Raw genomic sequence first — 25,985 nt, forward strand, 5'->3', positions numbered from 1 at the left:
TTGTAGGATTTCTGCTGAGAAATCTGCTGTAAATCTGATAGGTGTTTCTTTGTAGGTTACCTAACGCTTTTCCCTCACAGCTCTTAAGATCCTTTCCTTTCTCCTGACTTCAGATAACCTGATGACTATGTGCCTAGGTGATGATCTTTTTGTGCTGAATTCCTGGGTGTTCTTTAAGTTTCTTGTATTTAGATGTCTAGATCTTTAGCAAGACCAGGGAATTTTTTCTCATTTATTCGCTCACATATGTTTTCCAAACTTTTAGATTTATCTTCTTCCTTGGGAACACAAATTATTCTTATGTTTGGCCATTTAACATAATCCAAAATTTCTTGAAGCCTTCGTTTATTTTTTAAAATTATTTTTCTTTGTCTTAGTTGGATTGTGTTAATTTGAAAGCCTTGTCTTTGAGCTCTGAAGTTCTTTCTTCTACTTGTTCTGGTCTATTGCTGAAACTTTATAGTGTATTTTGTATTTCTTTAATGGTGTCTTTCATTTCCAGAGGTTATGACTACTTTTTCTTTATGGTATCTATTTCTCTGGAGAGTTTTCATCTATATTCTGTTTTTGTTTTTGTTTTTGTTTTTGTTTTTAATGTTTTTCACCTTTCTCTGGTACTTCCTTGAGTAATTTAATAATCAACCTTCCAAATTCTTTATCTGGCAATTCAAAGATTTCTTCTTGGTTTGGATCCATTGCTGTGGAGCTAGTTTGATCTTTTGGGGTTGTTATAGAGCCTTTTTTTTTTTTTTTAACCATATTACCAGAATTACTTTTCTCGTTCTTTCTCATTTGGGCAGACTGTTTCAGTGGAAAGATCTGGAGCTCAAGGGCTACTGTTCAGATTCTTTTGTCCCACTGGGTAATCCTTCGATGTGGTGTTCTCCCCCTTCCCCTAGGAACGGGGCTTCCTGAGGGTTAGACTGCAGTGTGATATTGCCCTTTTGGTTCTAGCCACCAATGGCACCAATGGACTGGTGCTGAACAATCTTTGCAAAGATTCCTGTGATGTGATCAGTCTTCAGGTCTCCCAGCCATGGATACCAGCACCTGTTCCTGTGGAGGTAGAATGGGAGTAAAGGGGACTCTGTGGTAGTCGTTGCTTGTAGTTTTGTTTAGTGTACTGATTTTCTTGAATGCTGGTTGTGCTAGCAGTCTGTCCAGGTCCTGGACAGACTCAGGACCTCTGGTTAGCCAGGATGTTGCAGGCAGTGGAATTAACTGTTGTTTTCTCCTTCTTTGGAACAGGGTTGTTTGTTATGAGTTGGTTGGCCTCCAGCCAGGAGATTGCACTTGCAAGACAGCCAGCTGCAGTAGCAGCAGTAGGAATGTAAGCTTGCCCTATGTTAGCCAGAATAAGTATTCAGGTTTCTCAGGTGATGGGGGCCATGGGGCTTCTGAGAGTTTATGTCTTTTGTCTTTGGCTACCAGGCAGGGTGGAGAAAAACCATCAGATGAGGACAGGGTTAGGCAGGTATCTATACTTGGGTTGGGCTTGCTGTAGCTACTGTGGGAGATGAGTGGGTGGTTCTTAGGCCAACGGTGTTAGTTTCCAAAGGGGATTATGGTTGCCTTTGCTGTGTCACACAGGTCACCAGGGAAATGGGGGAAAGCCGGCATTGACTTCACCCAGTTCCCATGCATTCACCAAGGCCAGTCTCACTCCCACTGCTGTGCCCCACCAACAGTGCAGAGTTTATATCTAGGCAGCAGGTGCATAGGGTTGAGATCTTGCCCCAGGTTATAAATCTCCCTGCTGAGAAAGAAAGCAGGGCTCTCAGTCCTCGCCCCTCCCTGCCTGCCTGCACCATTAGCTGTGTCTTCTGAGCTCGTATCTGTATCTGCACTTCACATTCACCCACCTACCATAAATTCTGCTCAGGAAAATTTGTGTGCAGTCAAAATTATTACAAAGTTCAGCTAGAAGCATCCTTTACCCTGAGGCCCATTCACAATTCTGCTGGCAGCCTTGCCCAAGGACACCTATGAGATAAAGCTAGGGTTGGCTTCCCTGCGCTTGGGACCAGGAGTGCCTACAGGGCTTTTTCTTCTCCTTTTATATTTCACTTGGCTACTTGAACCTGTTTCAGTTCTAGGTAAGGTTAAATCCTCCACCTGTAATCTGGATTTTCAGATTGTCTAGTGGGGATATATGTTTGGAGGCTGACTATTCCCCCTCTCATACTCTGGGAACTCACAGTTCTTCAGGTGTCTCATGGGATTTGCAGTGGCAAGCTGCTTCTTTCAAAGGGTTTGTGAATTCTTTTGGTTTTCTGGTATCTTCCTGTGGTGATTCTTGCAGCAAAAGTTCATGATGTGAGTCTCCACATGCTGTTCTGTTCTTGCAAGTGAGAGTTGCACATTAGTCCTCTCTTCTATCCACCTTTTTGCTGGATTGTTTTTTATTTTCATTCTTTATTTATTATTTGCATTTCATTTTGGAAAACTTGTATTCACAAGTTTTGTCAATAGACATCAAGTCATTGATTCTTTCCTCAGCCATCTCCAAGTTATTGATAAGGCCATCAAAGGCGTTCTTCATTTCTGTTAAGAAGAATTTGGGAATCTTTAGATCTATCTATCTATCTATCCATCTATCTGTATATATATTATACACAGATATAGAATTTTTTTAAGAACTGAATAAATTCTAATGGTACCTCTCTTTGAAAAGAATCAAATAGTATTATTTGATGCTCATATATTTCTAAAAAGTCTTATTACCATGGAATGGGGCTGTTAGGCTTAGGTATTCATGGCTTCTCAACTCATAGACTGTCAATATACTATGATAGTGTCAATTGAAGGATGATGAGGTTCATAAATTTGGAAAGAAGATCTTTATTTCCATAAAGGATTATAGCCTGTGGAGTGGCCATTGTGACAGGCTGGGAAAGCTAGCCTCTAGTCAGAAGCCAGAAACACATACTTAAAGGGTTGGAAGAATAAGACAGGGATATATGCCGAATGAAGTGCCCAAATATATATATTCAGTAAGCTATAGGAGGAGGCATGAATATTTATGAAAGAAGAAATACATGCATGCAGAATTGAGCTTTATGCTTCTTCATGGGATCCATGTTCAAAAAATGGCAGTGTTAGCATATGAGGGTGGAGTTTTTGACCCTCTGACATTAAAAGATGAAGCAGAGAACACAAAAACCCTCACTGTGCATTCTACGTAGACTGTCTAGAACCAATCCATAGCTGGCAGTCTCTTGTTAGGAAGAAGTGCTGATCTGTTGTTTTGTGAAAACCGCAAAAAGATGGAGCGATATATCAGGTGCTTGGTTAAAAACGGCAATGCAGCAAGTCTCTTAAAAGTGATGGTTTTTTGTTTAATCCTTAGAGAAGAAAGTCTAACGGTGGTTAGTGAGTGAGGGAAGGATTATAATGAGGAATGACGGCCTCCCATTGAGTCACGGCCAGAAACTCAGGTTCTAAGGTTTCTTTGGGGAATCCGTTGGCCAATGCGGGGGGTCATTCAGTTGAATTATGGGCTTAAGATTTTATTTTTATTTCTCAGTAGAATAGATCATGCAGTAATCATTGTGGAAAATGTAGAAACTATGTCAAACTAAATGTTTAAGTACTACTACTATTAAGTAATAATATCAAGGCCTTTAATCACGTGCTTACCATGCTCAAAGCGCTAACATTTTATTCTCAAAACAAACATATGGGATAAATTTAATATCTCAAATTTAAGGGTAAGTAAACTGAAGCTTAAAGGGGTTAAGGAGGAGGTTTTTCAATTTACACCATTAGGACATGATGGAACCAGTAGTACATGTGCCACCAATATCTGTCTTTAACTGTTATGTTATCCTGAAACAAATAAGTTTGTTTACAGATTCACCACATTGACACATACACTTCCATGGTGGATGGAACAAGAAGAAATTGAATTAAGGCATCACAAACTGTTTCCTAGAATCACCATTTTTAAAATTCTACAATATTACAGCTTTCCAAGACCATCAACCATTCTCAACCGAGTTGCATGGCTGTGCCAGTAACACCTCATATCTTGAGTTCTAGGATGCAATTCTTTACATAAGCAATCAGAATAGAATTTCTATTCTCAGTCACATCCATTGGCCTATGAATTGAAAATTTCATTTTCAGAAGGCAATTATATTCTCTTCTCAGCATTTACCTCTGAGTACAGTCTATACTTTTTTATTTATTTTAGTATAGACTCTCTGTTCTAATCAGTAATGCTAATTTGGAGAGAAAAGAAAGTTTTCTTTGCAAGCATGTGGATTTTGATAGAAATCTCATATTTCTTTAAACTTTCCTAGACAATTTCAGCTTTTGTTTTTTTCTCTGAAGCAGATGGTATTGAGTGAAAAGTTCTATAATGCATTCATCATTACCCATTCACTGCTCATTGAGATGAGAGAATCATGTACTTCATCAGAGGAAAGTACTCTACTGCTTTCAGGAGAAACACTTAACTTCCTAGAAGAGATGGTTAACCATATATGGGTCAACATATGTGTGCCTATAATTTTATCCTTTTAAAACAATTTCCAGACGATTGTTGACCTTTATTTCATGACATTAATGTACATTTACATCATTGACTAACAAATAATGTAATTTGTAATTTTTTATGTGAATGAGAACTCCAGTCCCTTAATGCAATTATCTTTCCTGAATGTTAAGTATGTCTCCCAAAAAATAGTATTTTTACTTTTACTATGTATAAATGAAAAATTTTGAAATAGTCTAAAATATGTCAGCATTCATTTGCACTAAAATAAGAGGAAGCAGTGTAGGCAACTAGAACATATTTTTAATAAAAATCTCCTAATGACTTTAAAGCTGAATTGTATGGATTTTAAGGAAAGAAAAATAATAATTCATTCTGTTTATAGCTACAATAAGAGATATGTTTAACCTATTTAGGTACTCCACTGAATAGCAATCATGCAAACGGAAATTCAAGAACACAATTTAGACTGAATGTATATTTTAACTACTAGGTGATCTGGCACAGGTCCCGAATACCACGAATAGTGACATTCTACAATTCATTTAGATTAATAGAAAAATATATTTTATTTTCAAATATTCATATTATTAAGACATAGGTTTTTTTTTTACTTTGTATAATTGGAAAAATTGCCATAATATGTGTTTATTATATGTGAGTGAACACTTTTCATTTCTCACTATATGATATATTCAAAGTCATAGGTTTGCTATTGTGTATATGAATGTGTGTGTGTGTCGGTATTTTAATGGGTCAAACTATTAATTTTTACTGTGCAAAAAATTCCTGGATATCGAAAGCAGCAGGATTGTTATCAGAGCCTGGGAAGGGTAGTGGGGTGATTGTGGATATGGGGATGGTTAATGAGTACCCAAAAATCAAAAGAATAAGCAAGACCTACTAATTGATTGAACAATAGGCTGACTATAGTCAATAATAACTGTACATTCTGGAAAAAAACAAAAGTGTAATTGGATTATTTATATCACAGAGAATAAATGCTTGAGGGGATTGATACCCCATTCTCCATGATGTAATCATTTAACATTGCATACCTGTATCAAAACATCTCGTGTACTCCATAAATATATACACTTACTATATATGCACAAAATTTAAAAATAAAAATTGAAATAATTCTATACATCCAATTAAAAAGAAACTATGGAAGGCATGTGTTTATAAAGAAAAATCTCGGATTGAGAATGGAAATTAGAAAGTGATTCCAAAATAACGAGAGGAGAGGAGTTAAAATATTCCTAACACAAAGAAATGATAAATGTTTGAGGTGATATTTTCCCCGTTTTCCTAATTTGATCATTTCCTGTTGTATGTTTTTATCAAAATATCACATGTACCCAATAAATATGTACAACTATTATGTGTCCATAAAAATAAAGAATAAAAAAAGTTATTACCCCTTTTTAAAGAAGTAAAATATGTAATATTTCTCTTTGAGTACATTAAACTAAGCACTGCTGTTTATTCTGATAATAGAATATGTGTTCAATACGAATAAAAGTTGCATGTGATTTACTGTGTTTTCAGGATCCAAGCCACTTTAGTGGCAGTTTTTTAGTTTAACATTGTCTCATAATTATAACTTTCATATACCAGGCAATTACTTCATTGCATATAAATATATCTCATTGATTTTACCAGTGACAGAGGTGGGTGGATGACTGTCAGAGCGGTTTTTCTTAATCTATTGTAGTCCTTCCCTGAATGATGCTGTAGCATGCATTATGCTTTGAATAAATGCCATCTGTAGACAAAAATGAGTGATTCATTAAAAGAAAGGTAGCAATAAATAAAAATTCCAGTAAAACTTAACAAATATTGTTAGTTGAACTGTACAATGAAAGTAAATATTAGCTTTTACATTTTATATCAGTAGACCTTTCCAAAGTATCAATTACTTTCATGTATATATATTTTTTCAATTACAGTGCTAATGACCTATCAAGACTATAGCTGCAAAATTAGTACTATTCTTTTTGATTTCTATTTTTTATGAATGCAGTCAGTATTAGAACAAAAGCTACGTGCTCTGCTTTGGTCACAGTTGACATGACTGCCAAATGTGTCTGTAATTAAATTATGAATCCTCTATATTAGCTTTCAAACAAATATTTTTATTACTTACAAGAGTGAAATAGAAATTTTTTCTAATTTTATGTCATAAAAGACACTTAGAGACTACTCAATATGGATCTGAAGAGTATATTTCAATGTTCAGAGAATCCTAATATTTGCATGTAATTCTTATTAAACTATATTTCTGCTCTTTGCTCACTCTAAAATTAAAGGTAAAAATGAATGGTTAAAACTGTTATAGGTCAAAACAGTTATGTCTTGGTAAGCAACAAACCTGAATAATAATTATTCCACATGGCTAAACCAGTAGAAACTACTAGTAATAGTAAGGGTGTTAAATCTGAATAACTAATTTCTGATTTCACAAACTAGAAGGTTAAGCCTTGAATAGGCCACTCCTAGCAGACTGGTTTAATACATAAGATATATTCAGTTTGCTCGTTTTTAGTGTAGGCCTTTTATCTAGAGTGGCAAAGTATTTTATATTTTCAATATGATGTTAAATAACATTCAACTAACCTTTCACTGATATATTTGGCGTGTACCTGAACTACTTATTAGCAACAGATTTCCATCTTGCTTTTATTTGACTGAAACTGTTGCTGGCTATGAATATTGCAGAGGCTTAGTTGGTTGCCTAATGTCTTTAATTAGTATTGAACAACTGCAAAATCACCTGTGGTTTATAGCCATGGTCGTACACTTTTGTTTTCTTCTTGTTTTTCATTTCCTTTGTCTCTTTCCTCTCTTATGCAAAAGCCTGTTCAGTTTTCACAAGCCAGAAGGTGAAGCCTTGAATAGCCCAATCCTAGCAGATTGGTTTAATACATAGGATGTATTCAGTTTGCTCATTTTTAGCGTAGGCCTTTTACGTAGGTAGATAAAGTATTTTATATATTCTATGTGGTGTTAAATAACATTCAACTAACCTTTCACTGATATATATTGGTGTGTACCTGAACTACTTATCGCTATCAGATTTCCATTATGCTTCCATTGCCGCAAGCCAGGTTTCTTCTCTATCTACTAGTTATTCTATTTTTCTTTTTTTTTTTTATTCAAATTTAACACCCTTACTATTGCTAGTAGTTTCTACTAGTTTAGCAACGTGAAATAATTACTATTCGGGTTTGTTGCTTACTGAGACATAACTGTCAAATAAAGAAAATTTTTGATTATCTATAACAGAAGGTAATCATAAAATACAAATGGCCAGGTAATCACAAAAGCATACATGCATTTCAAATGTATCATGTAATTTTCTTTCCTGGAGGCAACAGCAGATATTCTTGATTTTGTTTCCTACATAATATTGTAGTCAGAGTTTTGCTATGATTTACTTTGCCAGGAAGAAAAATATCATTACAAGTAAATGTCATATATACTAAATGCTGTGTATTACCCCTTTTCATTATCCCCACCTTGGACCTTTCAAATAACCAGATTTGGATTTTATATTTTTTTCTATTATTTTTCTGTTCTGAATTTTATTGATTTATGTTTTTGTTTTATTTTATTTTAGATAGACATGATCTTGCTCAGTTACCCAGGCTGGGGTGCAGTGGTACGAATATAGTTTACTGTGACCTCAAACTCCTGGGCTCAAGTGATCTTCTTGTCTCAGCCTCTCTGGTAGCTAGGACTAAAAACACACACCACCATGCCTGGTTAATGACTTTTTTTTTTTTTTTAATTACTTTTTTTGGCTTGCTTTGATTGTATTTGCTGTTCTTCCAGTTTCTTAAGGTGAAAATTTAGAACATGGAATAGAGAACTGTTTCCTTTTCTAGTTTGTGGTAATTAGTGTAATGTAATGTTCCCTCGTACCCGTGCTTTCATTGCATCTTACCGATTGTGATGTGCTTTATTTTGTTTTCTTTCAACTGTGATTTCTTTTTGGCCTATGTACTGTTTAGAAGTGTTCGTTTTCTGTCTCCAGTTGTATTAGGTTTTATTTCATGTATTTCAAAGCTCTGTTATTACTGTGTATATATATGCAGGATTCTTAAATCTTCTTGGTAAATTGATCCTTTCATAATTATAAAATTTCACTCTATATCCCTGTTTATATTCCTTGTTCTGATATCTACTTCTTCTGATATTAATATAGTCATTTCAACTTTGATTTTGGTTTGTATGATATATCTTTTTTCATTTTTTAGCTTTTTTTTTTTTTTTTTTTTTGTATGTCTGTTTTCTCTTTTCTTCTTTCATAGAGACAAGGTCTTATTATATTGCCCCAGCTGGCTCAAACTCCAGGGCTCAAGAGATTCTCCTACCTCAGCCTACCAAATAGCTGTCACTACAGGTGTGCACCACTGCACCTGGGTGGCTATCTTAACTTTTACCATCCCTATCTCTTTGTAGCTAAAGCAGCTCTTTTGTTGATGGATATAGTTGGGCTTTGTTTTGTTTTGTTTTTTAATCCAACCTGAAAATCTTATAATCCATGTGCTGCAACTATGTATTTTCATGTATTTATTGATGTGATTGCATTTAATTCTACCATTTTAATAAGTGTTTTCTATTTGTCCCTTCTCTTTTCTGTTTCTCTCTCCCCCTTTTCTTTTGAATTCTTTGGATTTTTCTTCATATTCCACTTTAATATATTTGTTGACCCCTGACTATGACCCTTTTATTATTTCTTCCTGTTTGTGCTAGGCCTGATAATATACATATCTAACTTTTCACAGTCTACTCAGAGTTATATTTTATCACCACAGTAAAAACGTAGAGGTTTTACCATGCAGTTTATCTTTTCCCACCATTTTTGTTATAATTGTCATGGGTTCTAACTATGTACACATTGATTGCAAAGTTTATACACAATTCAAAGAATTTAAGAAGAGAAAACTGAGTATCATACTACACATTTTTTATTATTCATCTTCCTCTTACTTTATTCCTGAAAATTTTGTCTACTGGTCTTCAAATTAACTTTTTGTTAGTTACAACAATGAAACTGAACATTTAATTTTCTTCTCTTAAGAAAGAGATTTAACAAATTCAACTTTATGTAATTTTCCTTCAGCCTGAGGTCTTTCAGCAATGACTTCCATGAGTTTCCCTTCATTTAAGAATGCCTCTCTTGATCCTTCATCCCGAGGAGGGTTTTTAATGGATATAAAGTTTTACATTAGCTGTCGTTTTGTTTCATCATTTTAAGATGCCATCTCATTGTTTTTTGGGGTTCATGGCTTTTAGTGAGAGATTATTGGTAATTCAAATTACTGTTCCATTAATTATAATGAATTATTTTTCTCTAGCTACTTAATATTTTCTTTCTCTATGGTTTTTAGCATCTTGATTATGGTGTATCTGGGCATTGATTTCTTTGAGTTTATCATGGTTGGGGGGTTGCTGAGCTTCATGCATATGTAATTTTATCTCATCAAATCTGGAAGTTTTTTATCGTAATTTCTTCAAATTTTTTTTCTGGAGCAATCACTTTTCTTCTTCCTGAGACTTCAATGACATTTATTTTTAAAATTTTGAGATTGTCCCACTATTTTCGGAGCTCTTTTTATTCAGTCTTTCTTCTCTCTCTCTGTTCTTCAGCTCGTATAATTGTTATTGATCTGTCTTCAAGTTCATTGACCCTTTCCTCTGTCATCTCCATTCTGCTATTGATCGCATGATCATATTATGGGCATAGTTTATTTATCTGTGTTTTGTTTTTTAACTTTTTTTTTTTTGAGGCGGAGTGTCCCTCTTGTTACCCAGGCTGGAGTGCAATGGCGCGATCTCAGCTCACCGCAACCTCCGCCTCCTGGGTTCAGGCAATTCTCCTGCCTCAGCCTCCTGAGTAGCTGGGATTACAGGCACACGCCACCATGCCCAGCTAATTTTTTGTATTTTTTGTAGAGACGGGGTTTCACTGTGTTGACTAGGATGGTCTCGATCTCTTGACCTCGTGATCCACCCGCCTCGGCCTCCCAAAGTGCTGGGATTACAGGCTTGAGCCACCGCGCCCGGCCAACTTTTAAGTTCAGGGGCACATGTTATACAGGTGTATTGCACATCATGGGGATTTGGTGTACAGATTATTTTGTCACCCAGGTAATAAACATAGTACCCAATAGGTAGTTTTTCTCTCCTCAGCCTCCTCCCACTCTCCACCTCATATAGACCCTACTGTCTCTGTTGTTCCTTTCTTCGTGTCCATATGTATGCAATGTTTAGCTCCTACTTATGAGTTAGATCATGTGGTATTTGGTTTTTTGTTTCTGTGTTAGTTTTCTTAGGATAATGGCCTCCAGCTTTATCCATGTTTCTGCAAAGAACATGATCTCATTCTGTTTTTATTGTTGCATACTATTCCATTGTATATAGGTACCACATATTTTTTTCCAGTATATCATTAATAGGCATTTAAGTTGTTTCCATGTCTTTCCTATTGTGACTAATGCTTCATTGAACATACACATGCATGTGTATTTATAGCGGAATGATTTACATTCCTTTAGGTATATACCCAATGATGAGATTACTGGATCAAATGGTAATTCCACTTTAAGTTCTTTGCGAAGTTACTACACTGCTTTCCACAATGGCTGAACTAATTTATATTCTCAATAGCAATATGTAAGTCTTTCCTCTTCTCCATAATCTTGTCAGTATCTGTTGTTTTTTTTGACTTTTTAGTAATTCCCATTTTTACTGGTGTGAGATGGTATTTCATTGTGTTTTTAATTTGCATTTCTCTAATGATCAGTGATGTACATTTTTTCATGTGCTTGTAGGTCACATGTATGTTCTATTTTGAAAAGTATTTGTTCATGCACTTTGCCCACTTTTTAATGGGGTGGTGTCTTGCTTGTTAATTTGTTTAAATTCCTTATAGATTCTGGATATTAGACCTTTGTAATTGTTTATTTTAGATGTTGCATTTTCAGTTCTAAAATTTTCATTTGATTATCTTATAGTTTCTACTTCTATGAAAGAAATAGAACTCCTACTTATTAGACAATGATTTTAAGCAGCTATAATGATTATACACTGGCTCAATGAAATAAATGAACAGATAGAATTTCTTTATTTTTTTATATTTTTATTTTTTTCCCTTAGGTTTTTGGGGAACAGGTAGTGTTTGGTTACCTGGATAAGTTCTTTAGTGATTTCTGAAATTTTGGTGAATACATCACCCCAGCAGTGTTATCACAAATGTGATAACGTATACACTTTTATCCCTCACCCATATCCCACCCTTTCCCCCTAGATCTCTCTAGTCCCCAAGGACCGTTGTATTATTCTTATGCCCTTGGATTCTCATAGCTTAGCTCCCAATTGTAAGTTATAAAATATGATGTTTGATTTCTATTCCTGAGTTACTTAACTTAGAATGATGGTCTCCAATTCCATCCTGGTTGCTGCAAAACCGATTATTTCATTTCTTTTTATGGCTGAGTAGTATTCCATGGTATAAAACACAATTTATTTATTCACTCTTTGATTGATGTACATTGTTTTTTTTTTTTTTCAATTGTGAATTGTGCTGCTATAAATGTGTGTGCAAGTATTTTTTTTTTTTCATATAATGATTTCTTTTTCTCTGGGTAGTCAGTAGTGGGATTGCTGGATCAAATGATATTTCTACTTTTAGTACTTTAAGGAATTTCCACCATGTTTTCCAGAGTGGTTGTACTAGTTTACATTCCTACCAACCGTGTAAAATGTTCCCTTTTCACCACATCCCCTCCAATGTCCATTATTTTTTGATCTTTTGATTATGGCTATTCTTGCAGGGATAAGGTGGTATTGCATTGTAGTTTTGATTTGCATTTCCTTGATAATTAGTGGTGAAGAACCTTTTTTCATGTTAGTTGGCCATTTGTTTATCTTCTTTTGAGAATTGTCCATTGATGTCCTTAGCCCACTTATTGACGGGATTTTTTCTTTTTCCTGTGACTTTGTTTGAGTTCCTTGTAGATTCTGGATATTAGTCTTTTGTTGGGTGTATAGATTGTGAAGATTTTTGTCCACTCTGAGGGTTGTCTGTTTCCTGATTGTTTCTTTTGCTGTGCAGAAGCTCTTTAGTTAAGTCCCACCTATTTATCTTTATTTTTGTTACATTTGCTTTGGATCTTGGTAATGAAGCGTTTGCCTAAGACGATGTCTAGAAGGGTTTTTTTCAATGTTAACTTGCAGAATTTTTATAGTATCAGGGCTTAGATTTAAGGACTTGTTCCATCGTAAGTTGTTTTTTGTATGAAGTGAGAGATGAGGATCCAGTTTCATTCTTGGACATGTGGCTTGCCAATTATCCCAGCACCATTTGTTGAATAGGATGTCTTTTCCCCACTTTATGTTTTTGTTTGCTTTGTCAAAGATCACTTGGCTGTAAGTATTTGGGTTTATTTCTGGGTTCCCTATTTTGTTTCATTTGTCTATGTGCCTATTTTTGTACCTCTATCATGCTGTTTTGGTGATTATGGCCTTATAGCATAGTTTAAATTTAGGTAATGTGATGCCTCCAGATTTGTACTTTTTGATTAGTCTTGCTTTGGCTATGAAGGCTCTTTTTTGGTGTCATATATGAATTGGAGGATTGTTTTTTCTAGTTCTGTGCAGAATGATGGTGGTATTTTGATGGGAATTATACTGAATTTGTAGACTGCTTTTGACAGCATGGTGTTTTTCGCAATATTCATTCTACTCATTCATGAACATGGAATTTGTTTGTGTTGTCTATGATTTCTCTCAGCAGGAACACAGAATTTCTATTGGCAAATGTTATTTTGTTTTCCTTCAGAATCTTTCATATTTTTCTGAGCATTTTCATGTAATATATTATATAGTGTAGCTTTTTGGGTTCTATTTTAATTATCTGGATAATGCTGATTTTTTTCTTTGTTTATTTTTTAAACAGCAGTTGTTCTAGTATCTGTTAAATTTTTAAAGTCTTTCTATGATATCTGGATTAATCCAGTACATGCATGATTCAGGGGTTAATCTGAAGTTCAGGTTGTAGTTTATATCATAGTTCAGTTTTTAAAATCCCTTACTATTCTGCTTTGGGTCTCTCTCTGGCTGGTGCAGTTCAGAGGTGAACCTGGGATTTGTGTGGATACACATAGAATTAGGGAGTCCCTTTACTTAACATTTCTGTTTCCAGGAATTCTGCCACATCCTCTGACCCTTTTCTGGTTCCTCTGGCAGAAAGATGCATTTTCAATTAAAGTTTCGGCTGCCAGCTCTATTCCTCTGCTGAGCTTTGCAAAGGGGACCCATTATTATGGTCAAATCTGTAAGACAAAAGGGAAAAACGTATGAGAAATCTCATCCCTGAATGGGTTGCTTCTCTATGATTTGACTACTTTTCTATATCTGCCCTTGTTTTTTTTTTTTTTTACATTTCAGAGTCCTCGGGTAGTTGCCTTTTGTATATTTTCCAGAGGTCTTAGTTATGACAAGTGGTATATATGGGCTATACTGGGCTTACTACATTTTTGGATGCAACTGCAACCCTCTGTACAGGCTGTGCACTTCAGCTGGTGCTTATGCTTATGAGCACAGAGGAGGGTTCTGTGGGCTTGAGACCTAGAACTTTGAGAAAGAGATGATGGCTAACTGGTAGTGGTATTTGTGAGGGAAGTGTAATCTGGCTGGTTCTAGAAGTGTTGGGAAAACTGCAAGGTGGTTTCAGCAGTGAGTCCTGGGACAAACTGTTGTTACGAGCACACACACACACAAAGTCTGAGATCACTCCTATAGAAAAATTTTGAGCGAAGAAGTGGCATGATCTAATGTATGTTTTAAAATGAATCGTCTGATCGCTATTTGGAAAACAATAAATGGGACTGGAGCAAAATGGAGACCACATAGAAAGCTTTGGAAATAATTTAGGTGAATTATAGTTTATACAAGGTTCATAGCAGTAGATGTGGCGGATATTTGTTAGATTATAGATGTATTTTAAAGATACAGCCAACAAGATTCCCTAATATATCGTATGTGTGCTATGTACGTATCCATTCTCCTTTGATAATAATGAAAAAATCAAAGGTGACTCCATTTTTTATCACCTAAGTAAATAGAAGGTTGCATTTTTAAAAATAGAGATGGTAAAGACTTGTGGAGAAGAAAGTTTGGAGTTTAGAATAAAAGGTTTTGTGGGAAGATTGGGTTTATCATTCCTCTTTCTCGTGTAAATAGATATTATGCAGACACTTAGATATATGGGGCTGTATTTTAGGAGAGATGTGTTGGCTTGGAATGAAAAGTGTACAAATGGGGTTTTAAACCATGAGAAGGGATGAGATCATGTAGGGTAAGAGTACAAATAGAGAAGATGAAAAGTCTGGGTACTGATTCTAAGATATTCCAGGTTTTAGAAATAGAGTTGCTGAGAAGAAATCAGCCATGTAGACTGAGAAAAGTTTAGTATAATGTAAGTGAAAACTAAGCTAATGGCAGATCAGAAGTCACATAAGAAGCTATTTCAAGAAAGGTGAAGCTTTATCAACAATGTCAAACGTAGAGTTCAGAAAATGAGATCTGTGAAGTAAAATTAGATCTGACAAATAACTATTTGATTTTAGCATGATGGAGGGTTATTTGTGACCTTGAAAAGATAATTTTTAGGGTAATATTGGGAGTGAAAGTGTGGATCTAGTAGGTTCAAGATAGAAAGGGGAGCAAAGAAATTTTGAGTTCAAGAAAATCTTTTTCAGAGAACAAATATAGATTGTATTTAGATTAAAAATGTTATTAATATGTTAGTTCTTTCAGCAACTGTATTTTTTTAACTATTGAGCTATTAGACAATCAATAGATACCTATTAACCTCAAAGTATAATAGAATTGACCAAAATGTTCTGCTCTTAATAAATAGAGCGTAAATAATATTTATAGAGCTAAGGACGTTTCAGTAATTCTAGACTTCAGGCATTGCTGCAAGCAATTTGAAACATTACTGTCCTGTCTTTAAAAAAACAATGCAAGGTAGAGAAAGAGAGCAACCAGAGTTTACTAAGATACGTATTTTCATCAATGTCATGAATATAATAATAACAGTTTGGCCTGCATTATTTTTGGAGTGCATATTTAGGACTGATATGTGTGTTTCAAATTAAGGAAAAATTTGCGTCGAACTACGCTTTCATACAAAAACAAAGATAATGAATAATATAAAGGCTCAGTTTTAACAATATGATAACTAATATCAATGCTTAAGTATTGTTGTATAAAATAGTACTATTTTAAGAAATTATTAAAATAAATCATTTATATTCATGAAGTTGAAAATATGACGAAATGGCAAAAACATTTTTAAAAATGCTTATTTTTTAAAAATCCCTTTAAAAATAATATGGTGTCTCATAATCTAAGCTGAAAATACTAGAGGAAATACTATTTTATTTGAAAGGGACCCTGGAGTTGATTTTTTCCAATGTTCTTCATTTATAAACGTAGCAATTTAGATGCAATGTATATAATGGCCTGCCCAAAGTAACACAACTGATTTGGACAATGTTTGGTATTCTGTGGGGTTCAGTACTACTGCCACTTTACTATTCAGAATTATATTAGAGAAGCAACTGAAACATGTGGAAAACGTTGTGTTCTCTTCTTTCCTCTTTCCTCCCCTTCATTCCCTGCCTTTCTCTTCTTTCTGTCCTCATCCATTTTTAGCTTTATAAAAAAAATTTTCCATTTCTTTAAGAAAGGAAAACTTAAGTGTTAATGCGGTGGGAGGAAGTTGAAAAAGGAGAATTATTTTAGTAGTTTTCCCCTAAAATTATCTACCTTCATGCTTATGCACATGCACACACGTATCTAAAGCCATTTGGAAGATAAAATCCTAAAAGCACTAAGTTTTCAAATTATTTCTAGTTTAAAAAGTAACGTCCAGCCGGGCGCGGTGGCTCATACCTGTAATCCCAGCACTTTGGGAGGCCGAGGTGGGTGGATCACGAGGTCAGGAGATCGAGACCATCCTGGTCAACATGGTGAAACCTCGTCTCTACTAAAAATACAAAAAATTAGCTGGGCATGGTGGCACGTGCCTGTAATTTCAGCTACTCAGGAGGCTGAGGCAGGAGAATTGCCTGAGCCCAGGAGGCGGAGGTTGCGGTGAGCCGAGATCACGCCATTGCACTCCAGCCTGGGTAACAAGAGCGAAACTCCGTCTAAAAAAAAAAAAAAAAAAAAAAAAGTAACGTCCAATATTGTATCCTGGGACAGAAAGCAGTAACAGTAACCATACTTTATTAAATAAACCAAGATTTGTTTCATGAACCTCAGATTAATCATGTTCTGAGGTTTCACTTTTCTGTCAGCTATTGACCGATATAGCAAAATTTTAGCATCATATGAATGCAGACAGGCACAATTTTAAATTCTGCTTTTCATAGTCACTATTTTTTTAAGTTTGCAGATTATGTAAGACCTCTGATTTTTAGTTTTCTAATCTAAAAAATAAGGATGACACTAATGCTTATTTTGTAAAGCAATTGATAGCTGTACATGGTACACCTGTCTCATAACTGTATTATTTTATTGCTATTATTGCTGTTGTTACCAATAATAACACTCTTCCAATGGAAAATATCTTTCTGAAAACTCATAAATGTTTCAGTCACTGTTTCAGAAATTAGTTAAAAGTAGGACCTGTGAAGTACTGTGGTGCTGGTTAACATAAAATTTAGTTAGTTAAATCACCAAAAGATGAAGATATGACACATAATCTAAATTATATTATGTTTGCTTTGATATTTTTGGCATGTGTCCATACTCCATCCTAAGAAATCCAATAATTATAATAGAATTGATTGAGCTTGCTATTAGAGTGTTTAACTGTACCGTTGAAATGGGTTTTACTAAAAGTGATATGGAAAATTGTATTTATGAGCCTCAAATGAGCATCTACTAATGTCATTGTAATTTCTCATACAAGTGTACAAATGACATCGCAGCATCTCCTGTACATACTATATTCAGAATCATAATAAAACTCTTACAGAATATACATGTGCATCAAAATGAAATGACAATGAATTTTCTCTGGAAATTGATAGCCTATATTAGCATACATTGAACTGTACATCTGTGTCCATAAGGGGCTGAGTGATGTAACACTGGATTTCTTTGTACACATTTTGTGCGTGGTGGCTCACGCCTGTAATCCCAGCACTTTGGGAGGCTGAGGTAGGCGGACCACAAAGTCAGGAGTTTGAGACCAGCCTGACCAATATGGCGAAACCCCGTCTCTACTGAAAATACAAAAATTAACTGGGCATGGTGGTGCCCGCCTGTAATCCCAGCTACTTGGGAGGCTGAGGCAGGAGAATCGCTTGAACCCGGGAGGCGGAGGTTGCAGTGAGTCAAAACCACTGCACTCTAGCCTGGGTGACAGAGCAAGACTCCATCCCCCCCGCCCCCCCCCCCAAAAAAAAGAGTGTCATTTATTTTTCTTTCTTTTTAAAAAAAATTTAGCAAACTCTTGTACATTTACTTATTTATTTTCTTTCAGTGATCATGCTAGTATGATTGTGCTATCTGAGAATCTAGCCTTTTAGCTTTCTTGATGATATAATTAATATGAACTAAATAAATCCAGCTTGTACCACACTGTCAAGGCAACTTGGAATGTATAATATCACCCTCTCTTCAGAGCAAGAGAGCTTTTATGACAAATATGTTAGGGTGAATGTGGAGCAGGTAAAGCCATGTACTCTGACTTTCGATACAGCAAGAGGGGATAACACTTCATAGAGACCAGGAAGCACTCTGCTAGGTTACTGAATTGAGTATGTCCTGTACTAGATGTGATGCCTCAGTGTGACCAAATGCCTCAAAGCTGGTTTTTTGATGCCTAAAAGTTCTAGATGCCTCAAAGCTGTTTTTTTTTTTTTGGACCTGCATTTTTTAGTGAAAGTTCAAATGTCAACTTATAGGGAAAATGATAACTCATTTTCTTGGCAGTGGTCAATAACTTGAGCTAGCATAAATAGCCCTTTGCACTTATTTAGGAGACGTTAACTCAGAATGTAAGTGGATTTCCTCTTTTACCTGTATCATAAAGCCTACCTTGCCTACCTTGACCAATGAGAAATCCAACAGTATTTGAAAATAAACTCCTAGGGACATAGTCAACAAACCAAGATAAGCAAGTCACTGTTGTTATGCTCTCAATCAGCCTATAAAAAAGAAACAGTTTGAGAAATCTGTATCTCCTACAGAATCACACTGACCAGATAGCACAGGTGAGACAGCTAGCACCCTGATCATTAATGTCACAGATAACTTTGTTGTTGATTACTAGTGTCTATCATACAAACCCTTTAGGAGTTAAATGGGCTATCTTTGAAAGCCAAGGTCAAGGAATGAAATTTTAAAATAATAATCCACCCCCAGCTAATGGAAAGTTAGGGCAGGTAGTGTTTTAAATGCTTTTACTCAGGCCCTTCTTCCAATATGCTATGCCTTATGAGAAGAAAGACTCTTGATTTTCAAGGAGGTTGAGTGGGTGGGAATGCTGCTACAGGGGATGTGTATCATGACATATTATGGGCCCTTAAAAATTTACCACTTTACTACCCAGATTCTCTGAAGCCCATAGTGGTGCCATGCATAGCCTTGTTGAGAATTGCTGCCTAGTCAGTGTCACTGACAGATAGTAACACATTCAGGTTTGTTGATGAGTGGGAAAGGTTTAGAAGTAATTGATAACTTTTCTTCCAATATAAGTTTTCTTAAAACTTCTAGTATATTGTTAAACAACAGAGAACGAAACTCTTTCAGTCTTGAGAGTTTCTGTCTGTGTAAAAGCATAAACTGCTCCATATGAGAACATCAGCCTTGTCATCTGCTTTAATGTCATTGGAGAACGGTTATCAATGACTACCTTCCTAGGGTATAGACTTGAGCTTATTGTATTGCAAGCGTCTTTAGGATTTCACCCAGTCTGAAAATATCCTCTCAATAACATTCTACAAAACTTCAGACCTTCTTGTAAAATTTTGTGACAGTTCATCTTAATATGCATAATATTTCTGTTCTGAATCCATGTTTGAAATTTGTGCTCTACTTTTATCTGTAGGAGGAGATAACGCTAGATAGAATTCAGAAGAAAAGCATTTAATATAAAAAATAACTGTTAAGAACTAATATACAATTTTCCATGGCAATTGATTACATTTGTTCAAAAGTTTGGCACAGTTGCCTGATTAAAATAGTAACTTTCCAATTTCAATTGAGCAGTTTATTAATTTTACTTTATATTGTTTACTTTCTGTGAAAATGTCAGTGTTTTTCACTAATTATGTCCAAGGGTGAGCTACCTTGCCAATAGAACAGCTTGGTTTCAGGTAGTTTGATCTTCTCCGTGGCTGTAAAGGCATTGCCTATGTGGTTGGACTTTGATCTTTGCTCTAATAATAATTTGCAAACTCTGAGATCAGTTATAAATCCATAGTCAATTATGTGTTATAAAATATATTCAGAAGCCACAGAGGAGCAAAACTGTGTCATTTCTATTGTGGAAGATCGGTTTAAAATAGGTTTTAGGAATATTCTGAAAATACAACTTATTGTAATCACACTGCAGTTTGTCATGTGTGGCTCATTGTTATGAGGCAGTGAGGTGATGGCAGAGGCAGCACTATATGTAGCACATAAATAAAAATAAAGCAGGTTTACAGCTCTGTTTGCAACCATCTGTAAAGCATGATAGCATGTGTTTTATAGTTTTATTGAGAGAATACATCTTTGAATTCTCAAAACTGACTTTGAAAGCCCCTCTCTGATAGAAGCTAATGGTTGAATTACAAGCTAAAGGGAATTTTATTTTACTTATTCTTTTAATCAGTTTACAAAGTACAGCTTTACCTGCAGGAGGCATTCTTTCTTTCCTTTTTTTAAAAGTTGAAAATGTAAAAGAAAGCTTATCTCAGCTTTACTATATAATATTGTCTCTTGGAAATGAAATTAAAAGTGCAGGATTTCCAACAGTCTCCTTCAAGTTGTTATTTAAAACAGTAAATTGTCTTCATATTTTCTTTAATACCTATAAGTCTCCATACTTGTGAAGAAAATGTGTTGACATTTTGTGTGAGAGTAGTAACACATTTATGAAATTTATTTGTAGACAGGAATTTTCCATTGAAGATATCTGACTCTTTGCATAGTTGTATTTTGAAAAGGGGCAGTTTTTTTTCCTAGTTGATAATGCTGTCTTTGAATTAACACTATGATACAAAGGAAGTTTTAAGGGCTGAAGAAAATTGCACTTGAGTTTAAGACTTAAAAAAGAACTCAATTTTTGTTTTCGACAAGTTTACTCACACGTATAAGGAGGTAAGGGGAAAAATGTAGTTATAAGTAAAGCATTTAGAAATGTGCAGCAACTGAGATACTATTTTGGAATGGGGTGGAATGGGAGTATTTCTTTTATTCTATATCATGTCTAAGATACCTATTACTTCAATCCACAGTAATCTTAATCAGATTATCTTTATATGACATGAGAAAAAAATGATCAGTCTTTCTCTCCTTCACTACCTGAAGTTCTCCACCTTACAATACAGCATCAAGGCAAGAATTGGGAAAGCTACATATTGGTAAAAACTGAATTCTCCATGTATCATCTATATAGAAATTAATTAGCTTATATCTAGAAGCTCATCTTTTTGTTAACTCCTCTGACAACTTAGACAAGATGAAAAATCTCAAAAAAAAAATTAAATTCCCTTTAAAGTAACACTACAATAGACATACTACTTCTAACTCTGCAATGAAATTTTCATTAACCTAGTAATTTTTACATATTTTAATATAAAGGACAGAATGGTTTGACAATAGATTTACTTAACATTTGATTGACTCAGAAACGTACCCTCCAAGAAATATGAATAAAAGCATCCCACAAATGGTAATATGAATTGACCATTTTATCATAGTTAATGATTCTTTTGCATCTCTATACCAGTATTTGTCCTTGTTTTTTCTCTTATTTTTTCCTTTGTAGGCTTCCTTTCATGGTCTTTTAAAATTATATTGTCATTTTAAAATTTTTAAATGATTGCAAATAATGTGGCACCATTCTCTTAAAGTTTCTAATGATTAATATTTTCAATGACCAGCTGTGTATTTATATTGGTATCTTTCAACAGAAATACCATGTAAATTAGATTAAAAGATTGCATAAATTAGTTTAAATGTAGCTTTGCATTTTAAAAGTTTTATTCTCCAGCATGTGATATTACAAGATCTGAGTGATATCAAAATACTTCTTCAAAATTGAAAAATTTCATCAGATGCATTAATAAATGTTATATGGCTCAAAATACCTTCTTTATTTGGTGTATTTCCTGTGGTAGCTAGTTCAGTGTTTCATATCGTGTAGGAGTTGAATAAATATTTGTAGAATATGTATGGAAAACAGTTGCTAAATGAATTCTACCAGAAAATGACTGTAATTTCCATGGACACTCTATGTTAAAAAGGAAGAAGGAGGGTAGATATTTATTTGTTCATATATATGATGGCCAAACAAACTTAAAATATATTTTTGACAAAAATAATCAGTCAGTATATTTATAACATCATTACAATTTTTTTTTTTACTGCTGGCCATGAAATTTATAATTAGAGCTCTGAATCATTAACGAAATCCACAGAAAAACCTAGTGAACAAACTTTCATAAGTTTTCAAAATTTATACTTTTGATTTTTATGTTTTAAATCAACTAAAACTTATTTGTGAATTAAATCATCTTCGGTACAATTTTGATTTGAGATATAGAAATGTTACTCCAAAGCATACTGTGAATCCATTAATACAGGTCTGAAATCAGCTACTGTAGTTTAGTTTAACAACGAATAGACAATAAATGAACTACCTTAGTTTCTGCAATAGAAAATGGTGACGGGGAGAGTTATAGTGGTGCTTTTTGTTGTTCATTTCGCATTTTGTGTCTTTGTTTTTAAAGAGCTATTATTGTCATTGCTACTAGGGAGTATAAGTCAACAATAAATTTATTCAAAAAAAGTTTTCTAAATCATTTGCTGTTTTAAAGCTTCAATATCTTGTTCCTGCATTGAGCCTGACCCAGCAAATAAAAATAGTGAGGAAATGAATAGTTAGCATATAAGTAATTCCTATTATTTGCAGTGATAGTAATATTAAACAGTATTCAGTCTTCTTTCCTGGTTGCTTCTACATTTTGGAAACATGTTGTTGTGGCCTACACTCACACTGTAGATCACTCACATTTTCAAATTATTAACAGAAAGTCTTATTAACATATGAGGGAGATACAAGGCAGCTGCAAGGGGTCCCATATGCTCTATTTCTTTTTCTTAGATTTTATACCCTGAGACTGCCCATGTTAAGAGTAAAGTTCACATAGTGTTGCCAAAATGTCATTTTTATGGAACTTGTAATTGATTACAAAATGACCCTCAATGTGGAATAGTGTAAAAAACATGAGGTTGGAATCAGTCCTGAAAGTGAATTCTGATTTTCCTTAAAAATTGATAAAACAATGTCTACCTCAGAGGGTAGATGTGCAGGACAAATGATATAATGTATGTAAAGCTCCTTATGTCGTGGTTGAAGTTTTTTGCTTGAACAGCAATGATAATTATTGTTCTTATGTTTATTTTTGTTGATTTATCAAGACTTACAATATGCGACAAAATTGACATGTGCCTGTCCTTTCATAATCAAAAAGCATTAATGATGTGACTTGTGGCGAAACAATGCGAAAACACTCTGAACACACAGTTGCCTTCCTAGAAGCAGGAGAATACCAAAAGCAAGATAAGATATTTTGCCTAGAGTAAGATAGTCTCTGCCCAAAAGCTCCTTCAGCTGATAAACAACTCCAGCAAAGTTTTAGAATACAAAATCAATGTACAAATATCACTAGCGTTCTTATACACAAACAACAGCCAAACTGAGAGTTAAATCCAAAACACAACCTTACAAATGCCACAAAAAGAATAACATATCTAGGAATACAGCTAACCAGGGAGGTGAAAGATCTCTACAGTGAGTATTACAAAACACTGCTCAAGGAAATCAGAGATGACATAAACAAATGGAAAGTCATCCTATGATCTCGAATAGGAAGAATCAATAACATTAAAATTACCATACTGCCCAAAACAGTTTATGGATTCCATGTTATTTCTTTAAACTAACAAGGAAATAATTTACAGAACTAGAAAAAGCTATTTTAAAATTTTTATGGAACCAAAAAAGAGCCCTAATAGCCAAGGCAATCGTAAGCAAAATGAACAAAGCTGGAGGCATCATGTTACCTAATTTCAAACTATACCATAGGGCTCCAGTAACCAAAACAGTATGGTACTAGTAAAAAACAGGTATATAGACCAATGGAACAGAATAGAGAGCACAAAATACGGCCACACTCCCCTAAATATCTGATCTTTGACATAGCTGACAAAAACAAGTCATGGGGAAATAATTCCCTATTCAACACATTGTGCTGGGATAACTGGCTTGCCACATGCAGAAGATTAAACCTGGACCCCTTCATCACACCATATACAAAAACCAACTCAAGATGGGTTAAAAACTTAGATGTGAAACCCACAACTATAAAAACCCTGGAAGACAATCTAGGCAATACCCTCTTGTACATAGAAGCAGGCAAGGATTTTATCACAAAGATACTGAAAGCAATCACAACAAAAGCAAAATTGACTAATGGGATCTAATTAAACTTAAGAGTTTCTGCACAGCAAAAGAAATATCAACAGAGTAAACAGGCAACCCACAGAATAAATTATTTTGTGTAAACTGTGCATCCAACAAAGGTCTGATATCCAGCATCTATAAGAAACTTAAAAGAATGTATAAGAAAAAAAAACCATTAAAAAGTGGGCAAAGGGCATAAACAGACACTTTTCTAAAAAAGACATACATGTGGCCAACAGGCATATGAAAAAAATCTCAATATCATTAATCATTAGAGAAATACAAATCAAAACATCAACAAGATGCCATGTCACACCAGTCAACAGGGCTTTCATTAAAAAGTCAAAAAATAACAGACGCTGGTGAGGCTGTGGAAAAAAGAGAACACATATACTGTTAGTGGGAGTATAAACTATTTCAGCAATTGTGGAAAGCAGTATGAAATTCCTCAAAGAGCTTAAAACAGAGCTACTATTTGACTTAGCAATCTTATTGCTGGGTATATACGCAGAGGAGTAGAGACGATTCTAACATAGAGAAAAGTGTCTCTATGTTAGAGAAACATGCACACGAATGTTCATTGCAGCACTATTAACAATAGTAAAGACGTGGAATCAAGCTAAATGCCCATCAATGACAGACTGGATAAATAAGATATGGCACACATGAAATATGCAGCCATACAAATAATGAGATCATGTGCTTTGCAGGCACAAGAATAAAGCTATAGGCCATTATCCTTAGCAAACTAACACAGGTACAGAAAACCAAATACCATATGTTCTCTCTTATAAGTTGGAGCTAAGTGATGAGAACTTAAAGAAACAACAAAGGGGGCCTCCTTGAGGCTGGAGTGTTGAGGAGGGAGAGGAGCAGAAATAATAACTATTGAGTACTAGGTTTAGTACCTAGGTGACAAAATAATCTGTATAGCAAACTTCCATGACAGGAGTTTACTTACATAACAAACGTGCTTATGTACCCCAACCTAAAATAAAAGCTAAAAAATATATATAATTCGATTGTTTGTAACACAAAGGATAAATGGTTGAGAGGATAGATGCTGCATTATCCATGATGGGATTAATGTGCATTGCATGCCTGTATCAAAACATCTCATGCATCCCACAAATACACACACCTACTCTGTACCCACAAAAATTAAAAACACGAAGTGGCAAATATAGTAGATGTGTGCATATGTGTATGTTTTGTATTAAGGTTGAACTTTAACATACAGAATAGGAATTAGTGTAACCACTTAAAATAGAAAGTCAGGATTCTGTTTATAATTCTAATTAAAAATAACCACATAATGATTTTAGTAAAATTTTTTATCTTCTCTGAAGATGTTGGTACAATTTTGTAGTCTGAGCTTCAGTGAATCCCTACTAAGAAAAGCAAAATATTTAAAACGTAATTTTGGAAAGTCAGATACTGATAATTAAGGATAAATCACCTTACTTAAATATATAATTTATCTTATAACAGAAGTATAAATATGATTATAATTTTAAAATTGTCCATATGTTACCTCCCTTCTCTCTTTAAATTTAGCTTCTGCTCATTAATTAATTTCCCTGGCTTCTAGTAAGTGTATCATGTGTGCTGGCACTGTACTGTTATTGCTTTTGAGTCTTAAATAAGCAGAAGCAAAGCTTTCTTACATGGAATGACCCACTAATTTACACGGAAACAGCAAGTCCTGCAACAGGTGCA

The 25,985-nt window shown here is 34.6% G+C and overlaps 1 protein-coding gene across 4 annotated transcripts in view; it reads left to right on the forward strand.

Annotated features, from left to right (window-relative positions):
* Positions 1-25,985, forward strand: part of PCDH11X (protocadherin 11 X-linked) — a 777,685-nt gene that overhangs the window by 588,049 nt on the left and 163,651 nt on the right. The gene's annotated exons all lie outside the window — the stretch shown is intronic.

This window comes from Saimiri boliviensis, chromosome X, assembly GCF_048565385.1.
Source record: "Saimiri boliviensis isolate mSaiBol1 chromosome X, mSaiBol1.pri, whole genome shotgun sequence".
In the NCBI taxonomy this organism is placed as follows: Eukaryota; Metazoa; Chordata; class Mammalia; order Primates; family Cebidae; genus Saimiri; species Saimiri boliviensis.